Genomic DNA, 9,544 nt, shown 5'->3' on the forward strand with positions numbered 1-9,544 from the left:
ATAACCCCATTGTGGACATCAACAGCTTTTTCTCCTTTTTTGATTTTTTTTTTAAATGAGTTAAAAGGAGACAATGATGAAAAATAAAATGAATAATTCAGAAAAAATGTCCTTGTTAGGTACGAACCTTTTCAGACCCCCGGTAGATTATCAAAATAATCTTATAATATAGCTAAGTTTGTCTGTATGTATTTATGCATGAATTTCTTTCTAAACTATAGTTCTGAGAATAAATACATTATAATGAGAGCCTTGGATCTATGTTTAAAATAGCATTAGTGCAGGATAATATTATAATTATAAAAGAGTGAATATATTTTTTTAGTATGGATTTTAAAAATAATTTACATCAAATATAGACGAGAATTCTTCCTTCTGAGGGAGTTGTTAAGAGCCGCAAGACTTATTAAATAATGAACATAAAAAGAAGAAAAAAATTCATCCAGTAAATATGATCGATGCTTCATGTAAAAGACATACGGATTTCATTAATATGACTACGTAATTTTTTCTTTTGATCAAAAGTGCCTTTTTTAAACATCCAAACATATATGTCTACATGCAGATAAACTTTGCTTTTTTTTCATTATTATAAAATCCCCAAATGCGAAGAATTGTACAGTTGAGTTTTTTCCAGTTGGTTAAAAACGCATGAAAGATTTAAGAGTTATTAAAGGATAAGGAGATTTTTTTTTTTCCTCATTGTAATAGCAAGGAGCCAATCTGACGCCTTGAGAGTCATACTAAGCCTATTGGTAATCATACTCTCCACCATAGCTATGAGAGGTCTCACTCTATCACAAAAATAAAATAAATGAAACAAAGATTCCACAGTTTTTTTGCAGAAAAGCATTCACAGTTCGTTGTATTCGACTGGCTGATATATATGGAGGATGTTGACAATCTGTTCCCGAAACCACTTCTGTGACCACGTAGTAAAGGGGGTTGAGTGAATTATTTTCGGGTTGATTGCGTCTACTTCCATATAAGGGTACTTCTAATGATTTCCTACCAACAAACTTGGTTTTGATTTCCCTTTTTTTCCACTAAACCAATTCCTATTAAGAAAGGGATTTGCAGACCTTGTTGTGGAAAGATAGAAGCACGATTCAAAGAAGTGACCCCTACATGCAGAACTCTATCAGCAATGTGGTCTATAAATTTATTCACCTCACCTGTTGATGTTAGGATATGTTCTTTTTTAATACTGATTGACAGTTCTAATACTACTTTATTAATATAGATACTTTGTTCCATGATCCATTCCAAAATTTTACACGCCATTAATGTCTGATATATGTCAAAACTGACCTTAAGGAAGGATTTCTTGATTTATAATCTATGAATGAATAGTGATAATGGATATCTCAGTCATCCATCAATATATTCAAATGAATTCAGGAATTTTTGAACATTTATATATTATGTGGATTTGCAAAATATGAATTAATAATCATCAGTTCTCAAGGTCAACGATTTACTCAGGAAGTCAACTTTTAATTGTAATTGGAGTGAAAGCAAAAACAACATCTCGCCTTTTTTATTGTATCACGTAACCTTTTATCCGAAGAAAAATACAAAAAAAAAATAACCCAAAATCAGTGGGTAGATAGCCAATGGGTGACCAATTATTTTCAACTTTCAAAGTTTAAAATGAGCTAATTTTAATTCAGCCAATCAATACTCAAATCACTGATTAGATCAAATGAAACCGAAACATTGGCAGCTGATGACGTGACCGAGAGAAGAGAGTGAAAGGCGTGAAGGAGAATTAGAGTATGGCTGAGTAGCACTTTATTTACATAGGCATACTACCTGACATTGACTCGCATGTCAGGATATTTATAGGTAACAAATATAAAAGTACACTATAATACAAACAGCTATTGATTAGAAAAGAGATTGAGAGTTGAGAGGGGGGACTTACTGATAATAATACACAACAGCTGACAACAAAATCAACCATATTTTTATTGTGCTAGCACGTTAACACCGCCACAACTCTTGATAAATGAGATACTGAAATAGACGACTTTAGGTGTGATAAGAAAACAAATGATAGCTGACATTTAAATCAAAGGGTTAGTTGTACTACACACACATATGCCAAACACAACTTGCCATCCATTTTTGAATGTAAGATTATGACAATTATTGTTGAAAGTAAATCAGGTTTGTATTTATAGTGCATTCCCTAAAAACGTGTACATTTTGTACCTGAGCCGTCAAGTGTCTTTACAACAAGAGATTAGAATGAAAATATAAAATTATAACAATGTATGTCTGGAAATGTAGTTTTTATTTTCTTAGAACTTCTGGTTAATAATGTCTTTGAACTTTTTTTTATCATTATTAAAATTTTGATATTTAACTTCTCAAGCTCATACTTATCGTGTCAGTGCATATTTAGGACTGAAGACTGCAGACGCGTCCAGTTCAGTATAGGTCCAGTTTAGTTGAGTCCTGGATATTAGTACTAAAATCTGATAAAATTCGGTCCTAGATGACATTTTTCAACTTTATTTCTTTTTTTTAATGAGTTCTAGTACTGACAGCCCAAAGGGACGATCCTAAAATCTGAATCTGTTCATGGGCGTGTCCAGGCTTTTATTGCTTGTGAGAAAGGGCATATTTAATGGAAAATATAGTATTGAAGCATATCACATTTTTCGTAATTTAGTCAACCTACTACAAGTGTTTGGGTACACACTCTGTGAATATGTTGTTAAAAGGTTCAAACATATAGTTTAGAGTGATTATATTTCGATTGCCAAATGTGAAGACAATTTTGTGACAGCTGTTTTAAATACATGTATTATTAAAAATACATCGTGTTTTTTTTTTTTAGAAAATATTATTTTTTCAAACAACGGGGTATTTTAATTAAGACATTATGAATAAAAAAAGGAGTTAATTAATTTTTTCCTGACTTAGATATTCATCTTGTATAAATTAATAAAAGAACTAGTTTATAATTCGAAGTAGTTTTTCGAATAGTTTGTAATAAGATTATCCAATCACTAAAAATATTTAAAACAAGGGACCTTGGCTTAAATAAAGCATTGAAATTACTTTTTCCTCAAATCTTTGTTAAGAATAGTACCCTTAGATTCAAATAAAATGGTGGCCTGCCGGGATATTATAAAAAAATCCCGCCGAAAATTAGCCTGGTCATACAAACAACTTGAAGGATGTTTGAGAGAAGAGCAATGATTTTGGGGACCCATCATAACAGATTTTTTTTCCATGGACTAAATTTTACAACGAGACCACTCTAGACCTAACATGGATTGAATTAATTCGCTCTTACAAAATTATAAAGGTCGCAGATAGTGTTAGGATTTCCAGACGGAACCCCAACTCTAAAATTTACTTTTTGAGTAATAAGATGATCTATATTAATCAAGCACAGTTTGTCTGGATATTTATAGATGCATCATTTTTTAATATTACTACTTGATCTGAAAAAAGTAGGAATAGATCCTTCATATTTAAAAAAATATATATATTGTAAGTAATACGGTGTCTGCTAAAATGATTGCAGTAAATAGAAAACTGACAAAATATCGTTGCGTGGTATATCCATACATTATAATTGTGATAGAAATTTTGTGTGTGTAATATACATTGTGAAGCAACAATCAGCATCATTGAAAGCAATATTATTGTGACTAAGTTAATTGCAAGACAATATTATCGTGTCTAATTACATTGCAATTATATAATATATTCCGCAAATAATCTATTGAATGATTTTAAAAAAATCCGTTTCTGCCGCTTCCCTGTACATCCATGAACCTTTCTAATATTCCAAAATACAGCCCGGCCAACAGGTAGCGCAAGTGAGCTGCTGAACTCCAAGACAGCTTCTTTGAGCCTCAAGGACCCCTTTTAATATTCCAAAATGCAGGATATGACAACAGTTCACCTGTACAATCAGTGGGACAATGTGTATTATAGTATACGAGATGAGGGTCCTTTATAAAGCGGAGGCGGGGAAATTTAACTTTATTTTGGCCCATCTGTTTGCCTCTACTACCCGTGGACCATTGTGTTTTTTGAGATAGAGAAGGGATCCTTTATACTCAGGGCTACGGCGTAAAAGAAATTTAACCTGGCTTGGGGTCCAGCTATTACCCTGTACATTCTGTGGTCTCGGGTGTGTTGTAGGATATTATAAGGGGTCCGTAATGCGGCGGTGGAATTTAAAGCACCTTCGGGCCCAGAAATTTATATGGACAACCTGAGGGCTGGGTATATTTTTGGATATAAGAAGGGGTCTATGATGCGCTCGGAAGTAGCTGGTGTGTATAACACATAAAAGTATTGTTAAAAAAGAAATTCTATAGTATTTGTGTTTGTAATTTTCAACACTTTTTTAGAATTTTATATTGAATATTTTTTTTTTTTAATAAATACAATTTTGAAATACATACCGAAATTAGAACTTGAGCATATTATATTATTAAAGCAAAATTTGTATGTCTGTTTTTCTGTTGAGGTCTCATTCTTTAGTGTGCACTAAATATTGTAGAACTGCGTGACTACCTGATCTAAGAAATACTATCATAACAACGAGCGTGTGTAGCTCAAAGTTTAGCTATCCTTTAGCTGGTGTGTAGCACACCATATTAAAAAGAAAAAAAAAGGTAGTTCATATCTATAGACCAAAGCAATATAAAGAGTGAAGATTGTGGACTTTTTATTTTATAAAGCTATTATCTATATTTTTTTATTCTTGAAACTAAATATACAGTCATTACTAGTACATGAAAGACGAAGAGTACCTTCAGGATTTGTTACAGATTTATAAGTGCAGGCCCTTTTTGAACTTGAAGTATCATAGAATTGAGGATCGCCATTGCCGTAATTCCTGACATTATCATTGTAGATAGGACGGGTCTTGAACGGTATAAGTAAACTTTTATTATATAAAAGTATCTGATTGACGAACTGGCGGCTTCAGATACACTAACTTTTACGGATCTTAAAAAAGATCCAATTGATTTTTTGGACCTAAAGCTCAAAGTTTTCCTTAATACTTAATCCTAGTAAAAAAAAAGACATTATCTATATCGAAAGTAGCATCTTTATTTAGCTTGATTAGTGCTTGGAGCGACAACTACATAAACAGTTTCATTGGATGGTATTTCCAACATTATTATAACAATGATTCTAATAAGTATAACCTATAATTATGTTATAATATTAATCACATTGGATTATTCATTGTTTTGACGTAAGTAATCGGTAAAAATATAAACTCAATCCTTATTCTATTTACTTTAAGACTTCGGGTAAAATGCTCATAAAATTTGAAAGAAGTATTCATCTAATTTTGGATTTAGATCCGAAAGTTTGGGCAATCAAATTTTTGTAGAACATCTGACCCAGATCTGACAAGTTGTGGATCCGTCCTACCTTCATATATCATTGCTTTATACGGAGTTCTTTAAGGACTGTTTTAAGTACATTAATAGACACTACAATCTTTATAACCTAACAAGATCTCAAATTTTAAACACCAAGAGGAAGTTGAATTTCTGTCAAAAAAATCAACTTACTCCGTGACATTATTTTCTTGTGCTATAAACTTTGCTATGAGAAGGGGTTTTTCACATTTCATAATGTTTTCAGTCATAATTATATTTAAAATCCAATTGAGTTTTGTTGCGATACTAGCGGTGTGGATCTGCAGACAAGTCGTGGGAAAGGGGTTAAACAATCCTTATTTCCATCTCACATAACTGCTTTCAGCTAATTTGGAATAAAAAATAATGACAGATAATCTCTTCTCCTCCAAAACTAGTCTTGTGTCAGTTCTCATGTATTCGGTCTACTCCTTGTGACTGTCAGTACTAAAACTGATTTATAAAAAGAAGAAATTAATTAGAGTATCGTCATCAAGAACGGAACTCATAAGTTTTTAAGACTGATACGCAGGACTGAACTGGACCAGACCAAGACTGAGCTGGACGGGACTGCAGTCTTGAGTCCTAAATAAGAACTGACACAAAACTATCAAAAAAATTCTTCAAAGTTGTAAGGGTGATCAAATTAATTTTCGGTTTGTTTTCATATTATTTGAATTTATGTATGTATATGCCACAGTAGAGATTAAAATCCAGTAGAATCGTTGATTCTACTAGTAGTAGAGATCATGATCGTAATTTGCCCTACGACAGATTACGATAATGATTTCTACTAGGAGAATCAATAATTCCACTAGTAGAGATTACAATCCTATTCTCTCCTGGGACAAATTAAAATTTTACATAGGGAGATAGTAACCATTGAATATTTGAAGAGGTTGTGTGTTTTCGAAAATATGACGCAAAGTCATACCCTCTAATTTACATATTATATAATTATAGACTATAGTTAATAGTAAATCGTTTAGGTTTAGAATTTTATCAGAAATAAGCTAAATATATATAAAATCTTTTTTATTTTTCATCTTTAAGATAGTGTATTCATGTAATAGTTAATCATTTACATTATATTTGCCTCTTTGAGTTTGTGTACTAGTGCATTTCTTCTTGTAGTCCTTTACTACTGTTATGTCGTTCGTGATCAATTCGTTCTTTTGAACAACTCTTTTTAGTGAACGTACTGAACCGACTCAGTTGCATGAATGAATCGTTTGTTTATTCCGTAAGTTTCCCATGTATAGAATATATCATTTAACCTCAATCAAGTATTTCTATCCACTTTGACTTTTTTATTAAGTTATTACCAATGTATTCAAGTGAACAAGCATATATTTGTGTATTACACGGAAGTTCATTAGCTTGCTACTTTGAGTGCACTCTAATTTGCACACACGAACAATTGCAAAGTCACCAACCCACCAACTGAACTGTTTTAACAAAAGAACTGATTCACCAAAAGAACTGAATCATCAAAAGAACTGAATCCTTACAGATTATTTGTATTTAGTACATTCAGGTAGCAGTTAACTCTACTCCAACTATAGAGTGAATAAAAATCTTCCACAGCCATTTGAGACCGGTTGTGCAGGTTTTCTTAACTAAAAATCTTTTATGAACTAAAATGAACGCTTATACTAATATTGGATCGACTAGAGGACAAGTTAAAGATGTTATATCATTATTATGCAGTATGGAAGTTTCAGGATATAAGAATTATTGAACTGAGCCTAAGTAAAGTCAGCTTGTATTCCTTAATACCAATTTGGGTTAAATACAGCTTGATAAATGAATACCATCGTGTAGTAATCAATAATGCACCATATTTTTAAATGTATATCAAATAAATTTATATCTAATACCTTACAATCTAATCTATAAGAATTGGGTATATTGATTCAATACAAGTTTTTGTAAATATCAGTTTGAATCATTCTTTTTTCTGGATATTTAGAGTTAAATAAAAATGAAGTGGAATCAATAAATGATGCTGAATCATGCACCAAGTTTTATATTTTATAAAATTGTTTATATTGAGCGATTTACTTACGAAGATTTCATACAGCTTCTTTTAATATGTGGAAGTAAAGGTTGAATATATCACAATATACTGTTTTATAAAATAGACAGCCTATCCATGTATATAATGCACCTACACAAATACTTATTTGATTCGATTTGGAGGTCAGTACAGGGTTTGTGATCGTTTATTTATCCGAAATAGTTCTTTGTGCAATCATTTGTTTTTCCTCAAAATGGAAATTGAGGATTATATTCTTTTGTACAACTTGCGGAAGGAACTTTAATGAAACTTTTAAAATTCAGCATTAGTATTTTAAAATTAAAACATCTCATGATCGTAATCTGTCCTAGGACAGATATAAAAAAAGCAAAGTTTTTTTCTGTTTTCAACACCTAATAACTCGGAGCAATACCAGCTGCTCTGGCTAGTTGAGGATACATTTTTGTTACTATTGGGTTATTCCATGTCAGATCCCCCAACAAAAAAAGAAGGTAATTGACCCTCTCAGATTTGGATTATTTTTGGGGAACAATCTAAAATTAATTAGTTGATTAAATATCCCAATTTTTAGCGCATAACTCTTAGTCGTTCATGAGATATAGAGACTCGTCTCAGTGCTTTTTTGGAACAAAATTTTCATTTTATTATTACCAGGCGCTACTTTTTCTTATATAGGTTTAGATCCAAAAGAGGTTACCTCTTGAAATTTCGTACTTAACTATTTGAAGTGTGTTAAGTATTCCACAAATGAAGTCATATTCATTATACTGCTTAGAAGATGACAAATTTTTTAAAAAAAGTTGAACATAATTTTAAAATAGTTTGTTCATTATTTTTGTCTAACTTTATTTTAAAGGGATGTATTATAAACTACTCATTTTTTTTTTTTTTTTTTTGTCAACTTCCAATCAATATTATGCATTATTATAGTTCCATTTTCTTTTGTTAGTTATTTAAATCATAAAATAAGTTTAAGATATAAACACATTCGTGAAATTGAGCAAATTTCCGGGGAAAGGTAACCGACTTTGAGATCCCACCCTGGGGGCTATGATACAACAGCTGACGCAATTATGGCTATAGTGATACCCCTACATATATAAAACATGTTGCCAAAGTTTCATATTCATTCGAGTTGGGGATTTTTCTTTATTCTTGATCAAGTACTTGCGAAAGTATTTCAGATTATTTTTTTTAAATCAAAATTGATGTGATAAGAAAATTAAATATTCTAAGTTTGACTTTTTTTTGGAATCCTCACACTTTAAAATAGTTAAGTTCCAAATTTCAAGAGGTAAACTCTTTTGGGTCAAAAACTATACTAGAAAAAGCAACGTCCGGCAATAAGACATTACAGCGGCATTGAAAATATTAGTCCAAAAAGGCACTGAGACGAGTATCTATATTTCATGAACGATACATGTATAGCTGTGGATTTTGGAATTTTTTTTTCAAAAAATTTATTTTTTATAAATTGCTATAGATTTTTGTAATTTTTTGTGAATAGCTGTAGATGTTTTTAGTTTTTTTTCAAAAAATTTTACTTTTCAAATTTTTTTTCAGAAAAATTTAATTTTTTGTGAACAGCGGTGGATTTTTGAAAATTGTTGTGAATAGCTATGGACTTTTGAATTTTTTTTCAGTCTCAATTAATGGACCGATTTTCTTCGGTCTCATAAATTATGAAAGACCATTTTTTTCTAGATCAACTGTCATTCATCTTTTTCAAAAAATCTCAAAAGTAATAAGTTGTAGAACAAATATATTATACATATAAGAGACGGCAGGATCAAATTAATACGAACTATCTCTGTTTAAAATTAGTATAACGTCTCTGTATTTGAAAAAAACAACAACAACATATAATGTCATATTATAAACAATCTATCTGTAAAATCGGTATAAATCGATTATTTTTTTAGGACCGAACCAGATCGAATTTTTCCTTTGGATCGATCTAGACCGAACTTTTCCTTTGGACCGATCTAGACAGAATTTTTATATGAGACCGGTAAAGACCGGGATTTTTGTTGGGCAGAACTAATTCGGCCAAACAAAAAAAATAAGGATCTCAGACCGGTCCAGGATTTCC

The sequence above is a fragment of the Lepeophtheirus salmonis genome, chromosome 7 (assembly GCF_016086655.4).
Source record: "Lepeophtheirus salmonis chromosome 7, UVic_Lsal_1.4, whole genome shotgun sequence".
Classification (NCBI taxonomy): Eukaryota; Metazoa; Arthropoda; class Copepoda; order Siphonostomatoida; family Caligidae; genus Lepeophtheirus; species Lepeophtheirus salmonis.